This window comes from Ursus arctos, unplaced genomic scaffold (assembly GCF_023065955.2).
Source record: "Ursus arctos isolate Adak ecotype North America unplaced genomic scaffold, UrsArc2.0 scaffold_5, whole genome shotgun sequence".
In the NCBI taxonomy this organism is placed as follows: Eukaryota; Metazoa; Chordata; class Mammalia; order Carnivora; family Ursidae; genus Ursus; species Ursus arctos.
The window spans coordinates 24112765-24133935 of record NW_026623067.1 but is presented as its reverse complement, the minus strand read 5'-3'; the positions used below and the strand labels follow the sequence as shown (position 1 = coordinate 24133935).

The following is a 21171-nucleotide window of genomic DNA, read 5'->3' as shown; positions in this document are numbered from 1 at the left end:
TTTATGAAAGCATATTTCAGCTAGAACTCTTTGTCCTCAAACACATTTGTTTACTTGAGGTAGGGGCAGGAGGAAATGCCCAGAGAAAATGAGCTTTTAAATATGGAAGATCATATATAAAAGCATATCAAAATACATCCATATGTATATCAATATGCAGTTGGAAATATTTATACGACTGCATGTATCTTTGTGACTTCGTTGACTCCATGCCATTCCTTTTTTAAAATTTAAAGCATTCGAAAAAAATTACATAAAAAGGGAAAAATCTACTTACTGTAGAGATTCATGTTATGTGTTGATATCTGTAGTCTCTCTGTGTACTGGGAGTGGTTAGGTGCAGAATTAAGTCCTAGGAAATAGTCATAAATTCTTAGACAGCGCTCTGATTTTGTAGGGAGGTTTGAGGGCAGAACTGTCTTCAGTCCCATACTTAGTTCTCTGTTCTGATATACACACATATATCCATCCATCCACTTGGCATGGGCTGTGTGATACCAGCTTTGGGCTCTGCTGAGCTCTTTGGGGCATCCCCAGGTGATCTTTGTGTAGTTGTGGGAATTCTTGAAATTTCAAAAGGAATGGCTCCTTAAGCTACGACCTCCATTAGTTCTGAGAGAATACAACATGGGTTATCCTCAGATCTAAAACTCTACCTCTCCTGGTTTGGTAACCATCCTTGAATGTGAATCAAATATCAAATAGTGTGATGAGTACATTATTTAACACAAACTGAGATTTCACTGGAAGCCTCAAGACTGAGCTTGGCTCGACGCAGGCATCCTCTCTCAGGTCACCCCAGAAGGTCTTCTGGGCTCTAGGACAGAGACGCCGACCCGTTGGTATAGGACTGGGTTCTGGTCAGTCTGGCTTCCCCACCCCACTTCCACCTTCTTTCACAGCATGTGCTGAGATTAACTGACCATTTTGCTTCAGAATTCAGGAAAGCCCCAGGAGCTCTATGATCAAGAGATATTGAACTGGCTCCATTTCACTCACTAGCCAGTAACCGCTAACGTACAAAGCAAATGGCTAGTCAACAGTCTGTCTCAAAATTTGATACCACACAGCTTCTCGCGGTGGCTGCTGTGAGCGGTTTTGTTCTGCGGTCCCGTTGCTGGCTTTCACAAAGCACGAATGGGAAAATAATGAGGAAGAAAAGTAGTCTAATGTGGCATGGCTCGTATCAGAACAAGGGCACTGAGAATAAGACATGGCGCACAGCCGCCTCAGAGGGCCCGTCTGTAGGGGGGCAGGCCAGTGTGTTCGCTTTTAAGGGCAAAGATAAGGGGCCAGCTGTTGAGAAGCGACAAAATGGTGAAGTGAAGAAAAGGTTTGAAATTTGAAAAGACTGATTGAAAGAAGGTCTGATAGGCTCTTGGGGAAATACATGAACCGTGCGCGTAGTAAGGAAGATAGGTCCACAGCCTCCTTGCTCTGTTTCCAGGATTCTTTCATCAGCAAGAAATCATTTCTTCTCCCCAAACACTTCTGCACTAAAATCAAGTTTTCATTCTCGTTGGCCATGGGGATAGCAACATCTTTGATCTTCAACTTACTGAAGCAGCTGCCTACTGTTCTTCTTCAAAGTACGCTTTTATGACTTAAGGGCATTTTAATAAAGAGTTCTCCAAAACCCAGTTGCGTATCATCTGGAATAGTAAGGAACTGTGTAGCTCATCAGGTGATATGATACTGGAATCATAAGGAAACTTCTGTGAGGAAAAAAAAAAAAATCCCCCTAAACGTTAGAGAGAATAGCTTTTGAAACACTGATACCAGCTTTGTAAGGGGGACACGCTCCTGTGTCGTGTCCCTTCTGGTTATCCACACGTCTGCTGTTTAGAAATCAAAGTTACACCCTTAAAATAGGGTGGCGTGGGTTTGAAAGGTTTCCGTTCTAAAGAATGTGTGAAAATGCGACTTAGAAATATCTCCCTTATGTATCTCTTAGCATGCGAAATGTCTGTAGTGTGGTAGAAGCTGTTTAGATCAAATAAGAATCTCTTCTGTTACGGAATTGTTTGCAAACAAACAAGTCTTCAAACCTGTCCAGTTGGAGCCAAGAGAGAAATTGCCATTTTTTTTCTTGACCTGGACAGAGGAAGGAAGACATTTCCTTAGATCTGAAAGACAGGAGCTCTCTTGCTGTGTTCATCTTAACCATCTGTTCCTGAAGGGAGCACAACTTCCACGAAGTCTTGAAAGAAGCGAAGAGACGAGTTTTCTAGCTGGAGAGGTTCATTTTAGCCAGATGATTTCAAGGCTCAGTGGTGAAGCATTTAAGCCAAGTTCAAAAATCTGACAAGACACACACAATTCAACAATACGTAGAAGGAAAAGTTTTAGCTTTTCAGAAGACTGAGGGCTCGGTATTTGGCGTATTTGGTCGAAGGTTTGAGACAAATGAGGTGATAGCTGGTGCCCTGGGGTGAAATAGACCATGCACATGGCAAGCACAAGCAAAAAATTTGAGCCATGAAGTTCCCCTTTTGGTTAATTTCACCAAATGTTACTATTTTTGTCATACTCACTTTTGCTTTTTCTCTGTGTATCCTCCCACACAAATCTTATGCACTGCCCCTTTCTTCCTGGTGAACTGTTGGAAAGCACAGGGAAGACATCATGGTATCTCCCCCCAAAATGCCGTCTCTTCACAGCAAGGGCATTGTCTCACATGAGCACAATATTGTGGTCATGTATAAGCGTTTAATACGGATAAATTGTGTGCATTACACAGACAAGCTTTAACATTCTCTAATTCTCTAGAAATATTTTTCTTGCTGATTTTCCCCTTTCACTCGCAGTCTAATCAAGGATCACTCATGGCATTTCCCTGTCACATCTCTTTGGCTCTTTAAATCTCAAACAGTTCACTTGGCACTTTTCCTTTCATGCCATTGAAAAATTTTGAAGAATCCAGGCCAGTTGTTCGTCGAATATGTCACAGTCGGAATTTGTGGGTTTCTTTCCTCATGCTTTAATTAAGATTACATATATTAGACAAAAATATTACATGGGTGAGTCGATATTCTTCCTATTGCTTTATATCCAGAGGCTCATTTGTCCCATTCCTGGGGAAGCTACTTTTGAGTCCTTCATTAAGCTGGAACTCTGTTTTGTAAAGGCACTTTTCATCCCTTTATGAGAATCAGTAGTAATCTGGCGGGAGGGGGCAGCACCTGAGTGCCTCAGTCGGTTAAGCGTCTGCCTTCAGCTCAGGTCATGATCCTGGGGTCCTGGGATTGAGCCCCAAGTCGGGCTCCTTGCTCAGCAGAGAGCCTGCTTCTCTCTCTCCTTCTGCCTGCTGCTCTGCCTGCTTGTGTGCTCTCTCTCTGTGTCAAATAAATAAAATCTTAAGAAAAAATAGTAATCTGGGGCATAAAACTTGGAGAGCATGCAAATTTCTCCCCTACCATGGTAGACAGGATAATGCCACCTCCATGCCCACATCCCTGAAGATGTCCACGCCCTAATCCCTGGAACTTGTGAATCTGTGAGCTTAAATGGTGGGTAAGGGCAGTGAAGGTAGCAGTCAGAATTAAGGCCGCCACCCAACTGACCCGAATTGAGGGAAGTTAGCCTGTAGTTATCCAGCTGGATCCGGTATCATCACAAGCATCTTTGGAGGTGAAAACGGCTAGAGGAGTCAGAGGGAGATGTGATGAAAGTAGAATGACCAGGAATCTAAAATATGCTTGCTTTGAAGGTGGAGAAAAGGAACCACAAATCAAGAGTGCAGGCATCTTCTAGAAGCTGGACGAGGCCAGGAACCACATTTGCCGCTAGGGCTTCGAGAAAGGAACACACACCTGCTGATTCCGTGTTGTTAACACAGTGAGTCCACGTCTGGCTTCTCCCTTCCAGAACTGTAAGTTCACAAATGTGTTTTGTTTTCAACTCCTAAATTTTTGGTAGTATGTCACAAAAAAAAAAAAAGAAAACTAATACACCCCCTAAAATTGGATCTATTCATTTTAGCATTTCTCGATGATCTTTGCCTGAATCATTTCTGATTTGGGGACTTGAAAATGGTGTTTACTGTATTGCTTTTTCCTTATTTGGTAGCTAGCATTCTTGTGAGAGAAGAACTTAAGACTTCTTCTTTGTTGTCTCTCCCCCTTGGTCTCTTGAATACTATTATGAACGCATAGACTCCTTTTTAAAATTCAGAGTTCTGTAACTTACTCCTCTCATTATGTTTTTGATCCTTTGCTTCTCCTAAATTTGACCAATGGTAGCCACCTCTAGCACACTCCTGTGCCCACCTGGCATAACCTCAGTAGTTTTTTTAGCTCTTTTTTACTTTCTAGAGTTCAGTGTTTGGGGTTAACCTAAGCCCCCCCCTTTTTTTTACACCAAACCTGGACGCCACCATTTTCCCAAGGAGCCCCAGTTTCATTTAATGGGGGAAGGAGGACTGATTTTTATTGTGACTTTGATGTCTTAGTTTACTTTTGGTTTTAGTATGTGCTGGAACATCTTTCTGTAGTTTTGTAGACCTTTGTTATAACTTTTTCTGTGAACCATTCATGTATTTTGCCCATTTTCTATCAGCTTGGGTTTTTTTTCCCCCTCACTGGGAGTTGTTGATGTAGTAGAGAAATTAGCCTTTGAGTTGATAAATGTGTTAAAATTGTTTTCTTCCAAATTGCTATTCGTTCATTGATATTGTTTTGCAATGCAAACTTCTTTTATGTGAATTCATTTTTTTAATTGCAACTGGATTTTGAGTTCGACTTACATCACAGATGTAAAGAAATTCACCCATGTTTTTTTCCGGTATATTTAGATCTCCTCTCCGTTTGGTGTAAGGTGCGAATCCAAAATTACCATTCAACAGTTGCCTCAAAACATTGTTGTCAAGTCCACCTTTCCCCCCCAGCCATTCGGTATGCCATCAGTATCACTCACTAAATTTCCACATTTTGACGTCTGTTTCTGGATTTCACATTCTGTTCTGTTGATCAGTCTACACTTGCACCAACACCACACTATTTTAATTAATTACAGTTTTGATAATGTATTAAATCCTAGGTCTAGTCAAACTTGCATGCTTTTCTTTGGAGTTTCCTAGCTATGTTCTCATTTTATATGAATGTTAGAAGTGCCTGTTGTAGCCCCCAGAAAACTCGTTGGCATGTTTACTGGGACTGCATTAAATTTATATTTTATCTTTGGGATTTTAAAAATGTGATCTACTTGCTATTGTGAATATGCTCAATGTAGAAAGAACATTTTACTACTTTTCTGGTCATTGTGCATCTTTCCCAGTGGTTTTCATTCTGCTAAGCACCTTAGAAATAACTGGCAAACCTCTCAGTCTTAGGGCTCAGCTGTCTCCCACACTGGCTCAGTGTGTCTGAGCGACAGAACACAGAACACAGTCAGTGTATATGAAGCTCCTCGGTGATGGCAACGCACAGTAACAGCTGAGAACCCCTGATGTATTGGGGGGTGGAGGGAGAAGCATCCTTTGGAGCCTTGATAGTGTTTTAAAGTTCCTAGTATTAGTGATATGCTTGTATTTGGTTCTTGTATTTGTAAAAGTTCAAAGGTCTTTGTCACACTGACTGCTTTTTGGTCTGGAATCTACCTTGTTTGCTCTCAGAATTGCTGTCCCTGGTTTCTTTTCTTTCTTTCTTTTTTCCCCCATCCAAGTTTTTATTTCAATTCCACTTAGTTAACATAAAGTATAATATTAGTTTCAAGCGTAGGATTTAGTGATTCATTGCTTATGTACAACACCCGGGGCTCAGCACAAGTATTCTCATGGTATATAGTTCCTCAGCCCTGTTTTGTTTTCTTTTGTTTATAGCTTTTATGAATCATGTGCTTTTAACTGTGTTTTTTGCATTTAGTGTGTCGTAGGGTTTTGTTGTGTGACTCTGGATTTTTAAAGTAGGCAAAATAAGGCTATTTTATATTGTTTTGAGAATATGTCATATATGATCACATATACATGCATTATTACATTCAGTATTATGTAGGTGTGTGCTGCAGTCTGGGGCAGAGCCCCTGAGTTCTTTGCAAGCTCCTGATCCCCTGAGGGCAGGGAAAAGGGAGTACGGCTCTCCATGTGGTAATTAATACAGCAGCTTACCAGAAAGCTCGAAGAACCCCAAGTGCAGACTGTTTGTGTCTTGCAGGGAGGGGAGTCCTCTTTGAAGTCTAAACTCCAGCTGATTATGAAAATTAGTGCTGGGACAGATTTTGAAAAGGATGTGACCAGGCAAAGCTAAAGGAATCAACCTACCAACCACTGCCCTGCCTTAGGAAATTTGTCCTGAGTTTCTGCTCTAGTTCCTAGGATCGATGGTTACCATGACGGTGGCATCACAACTTAACGGGGTACAGCTGCTGGGAAGGTTCTGGCTCCGGCTGATTCTGGTATTCCAAGCATTCCAGAGTGACCAGTGAGAAGTAAAGTAGAAGATCTTTCTTTAATATTAAACTCTTGATACTTTGAATCATGTATATGTCCATTACTTAAATGATACATTTGCTCTCTGCTGAATCATAAGAAGCTATAATTACTGCTTTTCTTTTTCTCTGTGTTCCATTTTCTTGGCCTCTTTGTCCAGAGTGCCCTTGTTTATTAGGAAGAATTGTTTTGTTTTTTTCTGTGCTAGTGGTTATGTTTATGGTAATACTTTGTATGCTACCCTTAGTCCTCTTTCCCTTACTTAGCTACCTCCTGTTGGTTTTGACCTACTTCCACCTATGTGATAATCAGTGAGCTAACCTAACTTCTCTTAGTGTTTCTTTCTCCTTTGTTGAATTATTTTTTGTTGAATTACTTCTACTAGGTCAGAGTACGTAACCTGGATGTCCTGTTCTTTTACCTTGACTGTCTACATTTCCTTTAACCTTGAATCTGTGCTTACACATATTTAATGCTTATGATTAGTCCTACTCCGGAGTTTGCCCTATTCTCTCCCGGTGGGATTAAGCTTGTGTCCTCAGATCCTGAGGAGTTGTTCGTGGGGGCAGTGTTCCTGAGATGTTAGCACATTTCCATTGTTTGAAGCCTTGTCGTGTGAAGAAGAGCTTGGCTGGATGTAAGATTCCGGGCTCATGCTTTGTCTTTGAAGTTTCTTTAAAATGGTGCTCTCCGTTGTGTTTATATATCTCTGTGTAAAAGTCTGATACCGACCTGATTGTTTTTTTAAAGTAACTTCGCTTTTTTACTTGGAGGTTCAGGGGATTTTTTTTTTCCTTATCCTTAATATTTAACAATTTTACCAGGTTATATCTTAGAACTCATGAGCCTGGTTGCATTACTTTAGGTATATAGTGGACTCTGGGAATGCCTAACAACATTGTTTTCTTTCTAGAAAGTTTTCTTAGATTGCATCTTTAAATTTAAATATTTCGTTGCATTGCATTGCTTTGCTTTTCTTTAAACTCTCTAGTTATCTGTTTGGTCTTCTCTTTTTTATCCATGTCTCTATGAATCTTTGTCTCTATATTTTCCATCTTGTGCCTATTGTATCTTTTTCTTCAATGTCCTGTATTTTTTTTTTTAGCTGAATCTGATTTGACATACTTACTTCTGCAAATAGTTGTGTGAGAATGTTTAGTTCAGGTTGTGCTGTTAAGATTTCACCTGCTTTATCTCTACTGGAGAATTTTTTTCAGCTAACCTCTTCAGATTCTTTTTTTCTGTTAATAATACCTTTGTGGATATTGTTTGCCAATGCATGCTCATTTTGAAATGGCTTCTTTTTCTGTATGAACAGTAATGGGGTACATAGGCAGAGATGAACATATGTTTGACCCCGTTCCTAGTCTGTGGGTGCCCTCTTATCTGTGTTCATTGCATTGCTGTCTTTAAAAATTAATACTGCTTGGTTTTGGTGGGGAGAGGTACTTTATGTCTCCTCGTTTTATTATTATTGCTAAAAATTCTGTAGACCCTTTAATTTCCAATATTTGTTCCTTCTTCCCTTTCACCACCAATCCTAGACAAAACCCTTCCAACTCTTGTTCCCCAGTGTAACGTCTTCTTGAGATTCTGATCTGTGCCCTGCATTCTCAAATTTCTGCCTGTGGATTCTTCAGCATCCAGTGCACAGAACCTCTGTGGCTCAGCACTGTTCCAATTTGGCATTTAGGATGTGAGTCTTTCCTCTTGGGAGATTGTTTTTACCCACTTTCTATCATTAGGCCCCTGATCCCCTCTTGCCCCGTATCATTGCTGCCCACATGCTCTGTGCACTGAGCTCTGGAGCTTTGTCTGCTGCTTCAAGGTTTTGATTTCCCTTCTTAAACAGAATCAGAAGTCTACAGTAGTAACTGATCCTACTCAGGCTCTAAGTGTGGGCTCTGAAATGCTTTGTTTGCCATACTTGTTGATCTGAAGTTGTGTTTGTTTTGTTTTTATTGCCATATAGTAGATGGAGAGAGATGAATATAAGCAACCACCATCTTTCTCTGGAAACTCAAATGTTTCTTACATATCCCTAAAGTTTACATCCTAGCATTTTTTTCTTAACATGAATGACTTACATTAGTATAGCATATTTGTCTCATAGCACTTGTATATAGAGTCCTTTATTTGTTCAGTGATGCTTTGAAATGAGCACAATTTTAAATGAGAAAACCGAGCCTCAGAAAGGTCACGTGAATTCTTGAGTATCACACACCTGTATATATTGGAGGAACTGCAATTCAAATTATAACAATGAGTGCTCTTCCAAAATGAAATAAACAGCTTTTTAAGTTGTCACTCGTTAGTAGCACCAACCCCCTCACACACTTTGAAAATGCCTACTCAGAGTTAAGATCATCACCTCTTGAAGTTGTATGAAATACAACATTGTACTGTATTGTGTGGATAATTTCTGAGACACTTGTGATATAATAAGAAAGAGATTTGGTCTCTACCCCCAGTTCCTCACACAGAGCCTCTAGAAACCTTTTAATTTCCTGAGTGGTAGGGGTGATAGGAGGCTCATTCTCAGAGTTCCTAAATCTCTTGGAATTTTTGGGCTAGTAAGATAATCTTTTGTTTTAATAGGTTACTCTTGTGGGCTCCTGGGTAGCTTCATGATGAGGGCAGGTCACCACAAAGAATATGGCATGACCAGAAGCTTGAAACTTTCAGCCCCATACTCAAGGGAGGGGAGAGAGCCTGGAGATTGAGTTATTAATTGATCGTACCTACCTATATGATGAAACCTCCAGAAAAATCCCTCGACTGCACGCTTCAGCAGATTTGTGGTTTTGGGGAACACCTCCATGTAACAGAAGGGTGGTATCCTCCAACTTCACAGAAGTTCTTGTGCTTGAGACATTTCCAGACCTTATACTACATACCTCTTCATCTGTCTGTTCACCTGTATTTTTTTATAATAAATTGGGTGTAATAAATATTTCCTTGAGTTTCATGAACTGTCCCAGTAAATTATCAAACCTTGGAGTGATGGGTGGTGGTTATGGGACCCCATGACTTTGTAGCCAAGTTGAACAGAATTGTGGTTACCCTGGGGTTCCATGACTTGAGACTGTCATCTAAAGTGAGGCCAGTCTTGTAGGAATGAGCCCTTGAATCTGTGGAGTCTGACACTAACTCCAGGTAGTGTCAGAATTGGATTATAGGACACCCAGTTGGTGTCCAGACACTTGGAGAAGAAAACCCACACGCATTGCTGTCAGTTGTTGTGAGTAAAGAAACAATTGTTTAAACAGTGGTTCCCAGCCATGGTTAGATCAAAAGCACATTGAGATACTTTAAAAAGAGGGAGTCTAGAAACCTAATCTGTAGACTCTACTTCTGTAAATCTAAGGGAGAGTCCATAAATTTGTGTTTTAAAATTGGTAATCATTCAGGCAACCAGCTGATTGCTCATTTCAGCAACTCTGTTGGACACTGGGGTAGAGTGGTTCCTGAACTTAACAGCTCTTGCTTTCGTGGAGTTGGCAGTCTCATGGGAGATAAAAATAGTGATTCAGAAATCACACTGTTGATATAAAAAATGAAATCACAAACTCTCAGATCAGTGATCTGAGGGAAAAAATAGAGGAGAGTATAAGAAATTCATGTGATGTAGCCTGAGCGCCTAGAGGTGGCTTCACTGAGAAAGGGACACTTAGCTGAGACCTGGAAGGCAAGAGTGCTGGTTACTCAGCAAGACCACAGCACGTACAAAGGTGCTATGGCAGAATGAGAGTGGAGTGTTAGAAGAACCAGAGGAAGAGAAAGCTGAGTATGGCTGATGATGAGACCCAGCCATGTAGGAGCCGTGAATAATGAGTTGAGGATTTTGGCCTTGATCATAAAAGCAAAGGAAAAATCACTGCTGGGTTACATGCATTCTGTGTGAGTGGAGTGTGACTACTACATGTCCTGATCATAGTTGCATTGTTAAAATCCCAGCTTCTCTGTAGAAAGTAGATGAGTAGTGCACTGGAGCGAATGTTACAAATGGCTGAATTACAGGCCAGGATGCTGTGGCATTAAAGGGAAAATAATATGTCTGAGAACCATTTCAGATGTACCATAAAGAGGACTTGGTGATGGAATTGAGTTGGGTTGAGGGTTAAGGTTTGAGGTGTTCTCACACATGTCTGTTTTGGGGGCTTGTGCATGTGCATGCTGGGAAGTGTGATTCATTGGGATAGAGCCATTGAAGCGAACATCACGTAGTGAAGACATTTTGATTCATTCTTAAATATGTTGAGATGGGAGGTGCATTTTTGATATCAAAATGGACTCGTTGAATAAGCCGTAGAATATTTCAGTCTGGAGGTCTGCAGACAGGCAAGATAGCATGGTTCCTACCACGGCAGGGTGTCCCATTAAGAAATAAATGCCCCCAGAAAGAATCCTTGAATAATGGCTTTAGCCTTTGAAGAGTATAGTTAAATATCAGGATTATTGGCATCTGTCCTGCTGGTGTCTTCTATTCATTAAATAAAACATGATTTTAAAGAATCTAGATAAGGCTGGGAGCTCTTGGAGTTGTGGTGAACATGCTTGGCTATGTCTGTAGTTGTACTCCAGTGATTTTTTTTTTTTTGGATAATGAGGTAGCATGTACTCTCTCGTGGGAGCTGAAATGACTTCAAAGAAACCTTCACCCATCTTCATTTCTGCAGGAGAGGAGGCAGGAGCCGCCGAGTGAGTGAATAGGATGTGGAAGGTAGAAAAACAGCCCAATTAAATTTCAGTGGGATGATAGAGGTGAATGAAATTTTGTAAAAAAAAAAGAAAAACAAAACGAAACAAAATCAAACCACAGTATCTCTGGTAAGCAAATAAGCTTAAAAAGAATTGGAAAAAAATGAAAAAAAAAAAAAAAAAAAGAGCAGTTCACCAGCTCTGTCAGTTTTCCTCCCTGACATTTCTCTATTTATTAATTGGCAATGGTTGATAAGATATGCTTCCGTTTGCTGCATTTCCAGATAAAATGTAAGCAACGTTGAATTCAGAGAAGCATCTTGAATTACAAAGCTAGGGGTTTTGTTCCATGAGTTTCCTGGGCAATTTGCTATAGAAAGGAACGACGAGACTGTCTTATGGTGGTTCACCAGTGGCTCGCAGGGATTGATGAGCTGTGAGACCCCTGTCATTTAACCAGGAAACAGGAGTTGGCTGATGGCAAACTGAAAAAAATTTGGAAGTTGATCACAACAGCTGTTCATAGGCCACAGATTTCCCATTCCTGCGTTCTTTCTCTTCTCACAACTTCCAATATTTGCATTTTATGGTAGGCCTGCCTTTGATAGTTAATTTCAAATCCTCTTGGGAAATGAGACAAATAAATTGTATACAATTATACAAATACAATTTTTTGTATTTCTACAAATAGAATGCATATAATGGAACACATTAATACTAATACAATGTATACTACAATGTATATAAATACATTATACAAATGGACATAAAATGGGACTGGGTTGGTTCGAATCTTAACTAGGGTGTAGCCTGAATCTGATTTGTGAATATGACATTTGGCATTCTCCTTGCTTGCGCCCACTCCCACCGTCTGGCCTCCTGTTACTCTTGGAAAAAGGATGTCCGTGAAATAAGCAAAGTCATGGACCAGCAAAGCCACCCGAAAGTGCCAGCATATTCTACGTCTCCTCCCCAGCATAGCCCCAGGGAAACAGGGAACCCATGAGTGCCACCTCGGTGCGTGTGTGCCTTGCACATCTAGGCTAGTGGCTCCCCACGCACACACCTGGAGTTTCCTCCCTAATCCGTTTTTCCTCTGCACTGAGGGCAGCCTCTCGCCGTGTTCTCACTAATTATCTCTGACATGCAGTTGGCAACCCTGTTTGTGAGGCTTCGTCTATATTCTGTGCTAAGTTGCCCTCACCCCTTGGGAGATGAGAAGATGTGTGTCTTTGAATCAAAAGATCTGAGCGTGCAGTCAAGATGTACTCCTGTGATCCCTTAATATACTTTAAGCCAGGGCCCCTTTTATTGTCTCTCAGACACCATTTCCCAAATGCACTGCAGTGTCAGCCTCTTCTTCAAAGTGCCCTTACAGAGAGCACCTGATGTCTCCAGCTGGAAGAAAAAGCTAAGGACAGACACCACCCTGCTGCTCTTCACTCAGGGCCTGAGAATATGTCAGGAGGAAGCACTGTTTTTCCCACTGAGATGGGGGTAAATGCAGAACGTTTGAATTTCAGAGTCTTCCAGTGTTTTCTGAAGTCAGTAGTGTGTGTGTGTGTGTGTGGTGGTGGGGTAGTTCTTAGTGTAGCAGTGATTGCACAAGCGAGATCACATATGGAAAATTAAACATAATGAAACTCAAACGTTCTCTTGCTTAGAAGGTGACGCATTTGAGTAGGAGGCTACCCTCCTGCTCTTCCTTACAATCTTTGCAAAATTGAAAGGAAATTCTTAAGTCAAGAGCTGTACAGAAAACCCTTTGCCAGCCAGACTGGGCTCTCAGACTGTAGTAAGAAGACTTCGGTTTTAGATTGCCTGGGATCATAACTGCAATATTACCTTAGGTTTTCATTGAGAATATGAAAACAAAGAATGTGTTTACAGGGCACCTTATTCCCTAGTCCTTGTGTTTCCTCCTGTGTTCTTGGAGCTCCACGCGGTACAACACACATGGACTCCCTTTTGCTCCTTTCCTTACTCTGCTCTAGGGAAGGGCAGTTCTGGTAAGACGGTGACTTTGGGCAAAACAGCTGAGCACGCTGGGCTCAGTCCACCCCTTCTTCCTCGTAGACATCAGCCAACAGCTGGTGTCAAGGACTTCCGTATTATCACATACCTTTGTAGCCACTGGTATTAAAGCAAATAAAATAGATGCATGTGAATGAAATAGACAAAGAACACCTAGTAGGAAGTACAGACAATAAACATGAGAAACATAAGTGCTTTTAAAGTGGCAAGTGTTACCATGATGTGCACTGAGCCGAGTCTAGCATTGTTGAATCACTCTATCCTACACCTGAAACTAATATAACACTGTGTTAGCTCTACTGGAAATAAGATGAAACACTTAATACAAAAAACAAGGTGGCAAGTGTTGAAGGAAAAACTGTGGGGCAGAGAGAAGAAATATCAAGGGATGGGTGCCGAAATTTTAGAAGGGAAGGACAGAGGCTAAACCAGAGAATTCCTGCAGGGTTTGACAAAGAGCAAGGAACCAGATTGGCTGGAGCCCAGAATTAACCAAATTTGACTTGTGTTTTAATAAAATCACTCGGCTCCTGTCCTAAGCCTCAGCTAGGGGAGAGGGGAGGGTGTGAGAAGAGGTCATTGCACACATCTAGAAGTGACGTTATGGAAGCAGGGAAGGTGGTGAGGAGAAACGGGGTTCTGAGCATATTTGAAGTATGGATGGCAAAACTTGCTGACAGATGGCATGCAGTGTGAGGAAAGGTAAGCATCAAGAATGGAGATACACATCAAAAAAGATTTTGAAGTGAATAACTGAAGAAAGGATTTGCAATGAAGTGAAGTGGAAAAGACGGATAGGACCTGTTTGGGGTGGGGCTGGGAGTAAAAATCGGGAGTTCAGTCTTAGATACATTGATTGAGTAGAAGATGCTTATTAGACATCCAGGTGGCGATAGTAATCAGGGGATTAGAGATGTGGTTTGGTGCTTCAGAGGAGAAGCCCAAACCTGACATCAGCTTGGAGGGGGGATTTAAAGGCATGGACCTGCATGAGATCATTCTAGAAGGTGAATATGGTCAGAAAAATAAATGTGGTGCAAGGTCTAATCCATGGACACTTTGACATTTAGAACTGAAAACAAAGGAATGAGCAACAGAGGAGACTGGGAGAAGAGCGCTAAGTGGGGTGAAGTATGTCTTCGGACAGGGTCCATTGCTCGTCCTCTGGGGGACGGTTCCCACACCTGCCTGGGTCGGCCTGGGGAGTTCCCCCATGTTCTGTTGTTCAGCCTTCGCAACACTAGTTGGCTAATCAACTTGAATGAAGCCTTGTCCTTCAACCTGATCTCAAGTGCCATCTTAGTTTCCTCTCAAAGTGCTCAGACCTGGGTGCGAGAGAGTGGTCTTCTACCTCAGGCCTCCCTTGGCCCCCAAAAGAAGAACTGAACAAGTGCATTTGGTCTGAAAAATTTATTCTTTTTGTGATTTTTGCTTTAAACCAAGAATCAAAGGGATCGTATATTTAGGGTACAATATTGTATTGTTTAACAAATAAAGGCAGTACATTTTAAAAACAAACCATAGTATTTTTGCCTAATATTAAGTTTTGGTTTTCCATTAATATTTTTTCTTGACAAAGGGGTGAGCTCTTCTTGTTCTTAGCTCTCCTATAATTGAAAGTTTTTTGGGTGGTCATGTGTCTTAGGTTTTGGTAACAAAGTGATCTTTTTTGAATGTTGACATTTTCTTTTTAGCAGATGTATCTGAGCGTATTTACAAAGTCAGCTCCTAGCCACAGCTGAAGTCACTGGGGACCAGTAATCAACATTGTTTGACAGGATCAAGTATCATGTGTGGGTTTAGAATATGCCTACTTGGGAAAAGAAGAGAAAAATGCAGGAGGCGTCCATATCAGAATGATTACATCCCAAGGCACTCCTCGCTTAACAAAGTCTCACATCTTTGTGATTCTCACCCTAATGTTTTCTGTTTTCCTAAGAGAAGGGCGCTTCCTCTTGTTTTGGGAAAAAAACAAAACAAAACTGTAATTTGAAAATTTATTCAATAGTTAAATTTAATTTTGATAGTAAAAACATGACCATTTCAATAAGGTTCATGCAAGTTCATTGTAAAACCTTAGCATTATAGTGAAGTGTGTAAAAAGGAAAAAGAAAACCAAGTCAGATTCACAAGATTTAAATACAAATAGGTATTACTATTGTGCTGTCCATACTTAATGCTTCGTTATACATGCATGCATTGCATATAATACTATGCATACATGACATGCATTATGTGTTATACATACTGTGAAAATTGATTTTAACCACTTCCTAATGTATGCTCAATTCTACTAAATATTCCATGAATGCTACTTGAAAAAACGATGCATTTTCTGTTTTCAAAAATTGGAGCTTGACATAAAACACTAATGAGAATGACCTTCCTGGTTCTGTGTTCAAATACTCTGTATTTTTTACTACTCTGTGGTTCTGTAAGATAATCTTAGCTTTTCATTTTTTGCTTTAAATTTTAATATTCTTCAATTTTGAACAAAGTTTTGTAACATGCCCTAGTTTTAGGCAGTATCTTTCCTCAAAAAGTTAGGCTCTTTAACAATAGAACAAAGGTGGAGATTTCACGGTCCCTGATTTCGAAGTGTGCTACAAAGCTCTAGTAACCAAAATAACATGGTACTGGCACAAAAACAGACACCTAGATCAGTGAAATGAAATAGAGAGCCCAGAAATAAATCCACCCTATATATGATCATAAGATCTATGACAGAGGAGTCAAGAATAGACAATGGGGAAAAGACAGTCTCTTCAAAATAATGGTGTTGGTAAGACTGGAGCACATGTTGCACCATATACAAAAATAATTTCAAAATAGTTTCAAGACCTGAGTGTAACACCTGAAAGCATAAAACGTCTAGGAGAAAACACAGGCAGGAGGGTCTTTTGACCTTGGTTTTAGCAATACAGTCTGGAACTAGTCTCTTCAGGCACGTGCAGCAAGAGCTAAAGTAAATGAAATCACATTAAACTGAAAAGCTTTGCATGCTGAAAGAAACCATCAACAAAATGAAAATGCAGCTTAGTGAATGTGCAAGGATAGGTACAAATCAAACATCTGATAAAGGGTGTGAGCTCATATATAGAGAAAGCTCACAGGACTTAATGGTTTTTGTTTTGTTTCGTTTTGTCTTAAAGAATTTATTTATTTGAAAGAGAAGAGGGCACACAGGAGCATGAGTGGGGGCGGGGGGGGGGGGGCGGGCAGAGGGAGAAAGAGACTCCCTGCTGAGTGCAGAGCCTGATGTGGGCCAGATCCCAGGACCCCAAGATCATGACCTGAGCTGAAGTCACATGCTTAACCAGCTGAGCACCCAGCCACCTCTAATGTGTTTTGTGGGGTTTTTGGGTAATATTTATTTATGTATTTGAGAGAGAGGGAGAGGGAGAGAGAGAGGGAGCATGCAAGCAGGGGGAGGGCCAGAGGGAGAGGGAAAGAGAGGCTCCCAAGCTGACTTCCGGCCCAGTGGAGAGGCCCACGCTGGGCTCAAGCTCACCCCAAGACCATGTCCTGGGCTGAAATCAAGAGTCAGACACTTAACTGAGTGAGCCACCCAGGTGCCCCACGATTTAATGTTTTTAAAAAACAATTTAAAAAATAGGCAGAGGAACTGAATAGACATTTTTCCAAAGAACACCTACCGATGGCCAACAGGCACATGGAAGGTGCTAAATATTCCTAATCATCAGAGAAACGCAAATCAAAGCCACAATGAGATACTAGCTCACACCCGTTAGATTTGTTACTTTTGTTTTTCTTAGTAATAACTAGTGTTGGTGAGGATGTGGGGAAGAGGACCCCTCATGCGCTTCTGGTGGGCATGTAATTTGGTGCAGGCACTGTGAATAGCCAGTATGGACGTTTCTCAAAAATTGAAAGTAGCACTACCATGTGATCCAGTGATTCAGCTTCAGGATATTTATCCAAAGAAAATGAAAACACCAATATTTGCAACTGTATGTTCACTGTAGTTTTTAGGGGGCTATAGATACTGAAGCAACCTGTTGGCCATCTGGGAATGGATGGATAAAGAAGTTGTGCTTTGTATAGTGTGTGTGTGTGTGTGTGTGTGTGTGTGTGTGTGTACGGAATATTTGTATGCGTATTATATGGAATATCAGTTATAAAAAAGAATGAAATCTTAGTATTCATGACAGCGTGTGGATGGACCTAGAGGGTATCATGCTAAATGAATTAAGTCTGATAGACGCAGACAAATACTGTATGATTTCACTTACTGGTGAGCTTTAAAAAACAAAGGAAGAAAACAAAGCAGAAACAGACTCACAGAGGGAGGAACAAACTGGTGGTTACCAGATGGGGGAAGTTTTAGGGGCCCATGAAATAGGGGAAGGGCATTAAGAATAACAAACTTTCCGTTATAAAGTAAGTCATGGGAATGTAATATACTGCATAGGGAATATAGTCAATAATATTGTGAGAACTTTTTATGGTGACAGATCGTAACTAGACTTCCTGTGGGGATCATTTCATAATGTATAAGAGTATTGAATGACTGTGACATACATCTGAAACTAATAGAATATTATATGTCAACTATACTTCAAAAAATTATCCTCTTGAATGGTTTTTATTTTGAATTTCACAGGATCTGTTATTAATATGGTCACCCTGGGTTCTTTATTTCTTTGCATTTTCCTCGAGCATTTTACCCATTTTCTGAGTTACTTTCTCTTAAGTGTTTATGTAACAGCTAGTATGAACAACAGTTGGATTCTGAATCAAATGAAGTATCTTATGTTTTTCTTTCAAATATCTGAATTCACTTATACTGATTATACCACATAATAAGTTATATTTATGCTTATCATTTTTTTGGTTTTCTTTTTTGGAATACTTTTTGACTCATTTAATTTTTTCTTATAATTTTCTGTGACACATTGACATTTTTATTCCTCTACCCTAGCTACTCTTTATGTGTAATTCTGTTATATTTATGTCTTTAAAAAATGAGCCCCATCTTTGCACAGTTAATACTCTAGTGAAATAATGGCAGTTGACTTTTTAATTAAACTCTTTTTAGAGCAATTTTAGATTTATCTCAAACTTGAATGGAAGTACAGAGAATTCTCTCCACCCCCTCTCCTTACATACATATAACCTTCCTGATTACCAGTATCCCCCCCAGCAGACTGTACATTTGTTACACTCAGTGAACCCACATTGGCATGGAATTATACCCAAAGTCAGTAGTTTATATAGGTGTTCATCCTTGATATTGTACATCTTATGAATTTTGACAAATGTATCTCCTGTTGTAATCACACACAGAATGATCCTACTGCTCTTCTGTGCTCTGTCTGTTCATTCCACCCTCTACCGTAAGTGTTGGTAACTGGTGAACTTTTTATTGTTTCCATTCTCGTGCCTTTTCTAGAATGTCATCATACAGTTTGATGAGTTTTCTGGTTGGTTCCTTTCATACGGTAGTAAGTACTTAAGTTTCCTGAATGTCTTTTCATAGCTTGATAGCTCATTTCTCTTGAGCACTGAGAAATATACTAGTGTCTGGATGTATCATAGTTTATTTACCCATTTACCTCCTGAAGGACATCCTGGTTGCTCCCAGGTTTTGGCAATTAGGAATAACAATGCTATAAATATGTGTGGGCAGGTTTCTGTGTGGATGTAAGTTTTCATTTGGGTCAATTCCAAGGAGTATTATTGCTAAATCCTATGGTAAAAGCATGCTCAGTTTTCTAAGAAACCACCAAAATGGCTTCACAATCCTCCAGAGCGGCTGCACTATTTTGCAATTGCACCAGCAATGAATGAGAGTCCTTATTGCTCCCCATCCTCGCCAGCAGTGGGTGTTGTCAGTGTTTTGGATTTTGGTCAGTTTCACAGGTAGATAGAGTGGTACCTCATTGTCATTTAAATTTGTAATTTTCTAACAACATATGATGATAAACATGCTTTCATATGCTCACTTGACATTTGTATATCTTCTTTGGTGTCTGTTCAGGTCTTTGGCCTACTTTTAAAATTGGGTCTTTTTTTTATTGTTGAGTTTTAAGAATCTTTGTATAGTTTGCATAACAATGCTTTATCATACATGCCTCTAAAAATATTTTCTGTCAGTCTGTAGCCTCTCTTTGCATACTCTTGATACCGTATTTAGCAAAGCAGAAGTTTTTGATGAAGTCCATATTGTTGGATATTTCTTACATGGATTGTGCCTTTGGTATTATATTTAAAAAGTTATAGCCATACCCAAGGTCACCAAGATTTTCTCCTATGGTATCTCATCAGAGTTTTATAGTTTCTTCTTTTTACATTTAGGTCCCTCATTCATTTTGAGCCCTTTCTTGTGAATGGTGTAAGGTCTGTGTCTGGATTGATTTCTTTGTGTGCGTGTGTCCAGTTTGCCCAGCACTGTTTGTTAAAGGGTCTTTCTTTGCCCCATTGCATTGCCTTTGCTCCTTTGTTAAAGGAAAGTTGACTATTATTTATGTGGGTCTACTTGTGGGCTCTCTAATCTGTTCATTGATCTATTTATCTATCCTTTCACCAATACCATACTCTAGTGCGAGAGGTGGGTATAAGACACAATAAAAAAGTAAGCAAAAGTGCAAAGTTGTATTAAAAAGTACACTACTTCAAGACTAACTGTAAAGCTATACAATCAAGACAGTGTAGCTTTATGGTAAGTCTTCAAGCAAGGTAGTGTCCGTCCTCCAATTCTGTGCCTCTCCTTCAGTGTTATGTTCATTGTTCTGGGTCTTAGGTCTCTACATAGAAAATTTAGAATTAGTTTGTCAATATCCACAAAATAACTTGCTAGGGTTTTGATTGGGATTGAGTTGTATCTGTAAGTCCAGTTGGAAAGAATCAACTACTTTGACCGAATTGAGTCTACACCTGAACATAGAGTATCTCTCTGTGTAGTTCTTCCTCGATATTTTTCATCTGTGTTGTCTTCATAGATGTCTTATACGTACTTGGTTGTATTTATACCTAAGTACTTCTTTTTGGGTGTGCTAAGGTAAATGGTAATGTATTTTTAATGTCAAATTCCACTTGTTCATTGTGTTACATAGGAAAGGAACTGACTTTTGTATATTAGCCTTGTATCTTACAGTCTTGCTATAGTCATTGGCTCCCAGAAATGTATTCACTGAATAAATTGTTTTTTTTTTCTTTCTCCTTTTCCTCTTTCTTTTACCAAATCAAATTTACCTAAACACTTCATTTAATGACTATTAATTAAAAGTAAACAAATACTTTCTACTTCCCTCTCTAATTTTGAAGAGACTATCCAGAATACCATTTCCCCAAAATAGCTTTCTAACCTTTAGAGTTCTGCTTGAAAGACCCCCAAGTGGCTGCTTTATAAGCTTGTTGGAATTTTAAGATTCCTGGTTCTTTGCATAACATTTCATGTTTAGGGCATATTTATATGCATTATCCTGGTCTATCTTAGTTGTTTCATGATTTATTGGGAGTTAAATTAGAGTAAGAGTAGATAGCTTATGCTTGTTTTCTGATGAAAAGGGACTGACTTCTCTAACACACGTACATTGTCCTGTTACGTTTCTGTTCTCTCATTCCCTTCCATGCATTTGGGGAAGCGTGTAATGGTGGGGATGACCATGCATCAATGATCTCTGCCTCCTGTTGGTTATGTTACCTTATATAGAAAAGGACACTTGGAAGATTCGTGGAAGGCTAAGAATCAGTTGATCTTAAGATAAGGAGGTTATCTGGGTTATATGTACTTTTGGCTCAACTTAATTATCACATGGACTTTTCAAAGCAAAAGAGGGAAGTAAGGGGGAAAAAGCCAGAGAGATTGGAGAGGTGAGGGGGGTTCATTGTGTCACTGGGCCTTTGGTGACAGGGGCCAGATAGGAAGAAATACATGCAGCATCTAGGAGCAGACAACAGAGCGTGGCTGACAACCAGCAAGAAAATGGGGCCTTCTGTCCTGCAAGGCCTCCAGGAGAGAGCCTAACCCAGCTGACATTTCAGGTTTG

The 21171-nt window shown here is 40.1% G+C and overlaps 1 protein-coding gene across 13 annotated transcripts in view; it reads left to right on the top strand.

Moving 5' to 3' along the window:
- Window positions 1-21171, top strand: part of ZNF608 (zinc finger protein 608) — a 745410-nt gene that overhangs the window by 633292 nt on the left and 90947 nt on the right. For 10 of the 13 annotated variants that reach the window (XM_057306992.1, XM_057306984.1, XM_057306986.1 and 7 more), the window contains one exon: window positions 3710-3871. The gene's annotated coding sequence lies outside the window, so the exon portion shown is untranslated. Of the gene's footprint in view, window positions 1-3709 lie in introns of all 13 variants that reach the window. The other 3 variants (XM_057306983.1, XM_057306982.1, XM_057306990.1) reach the window with 2 other exon arrangements.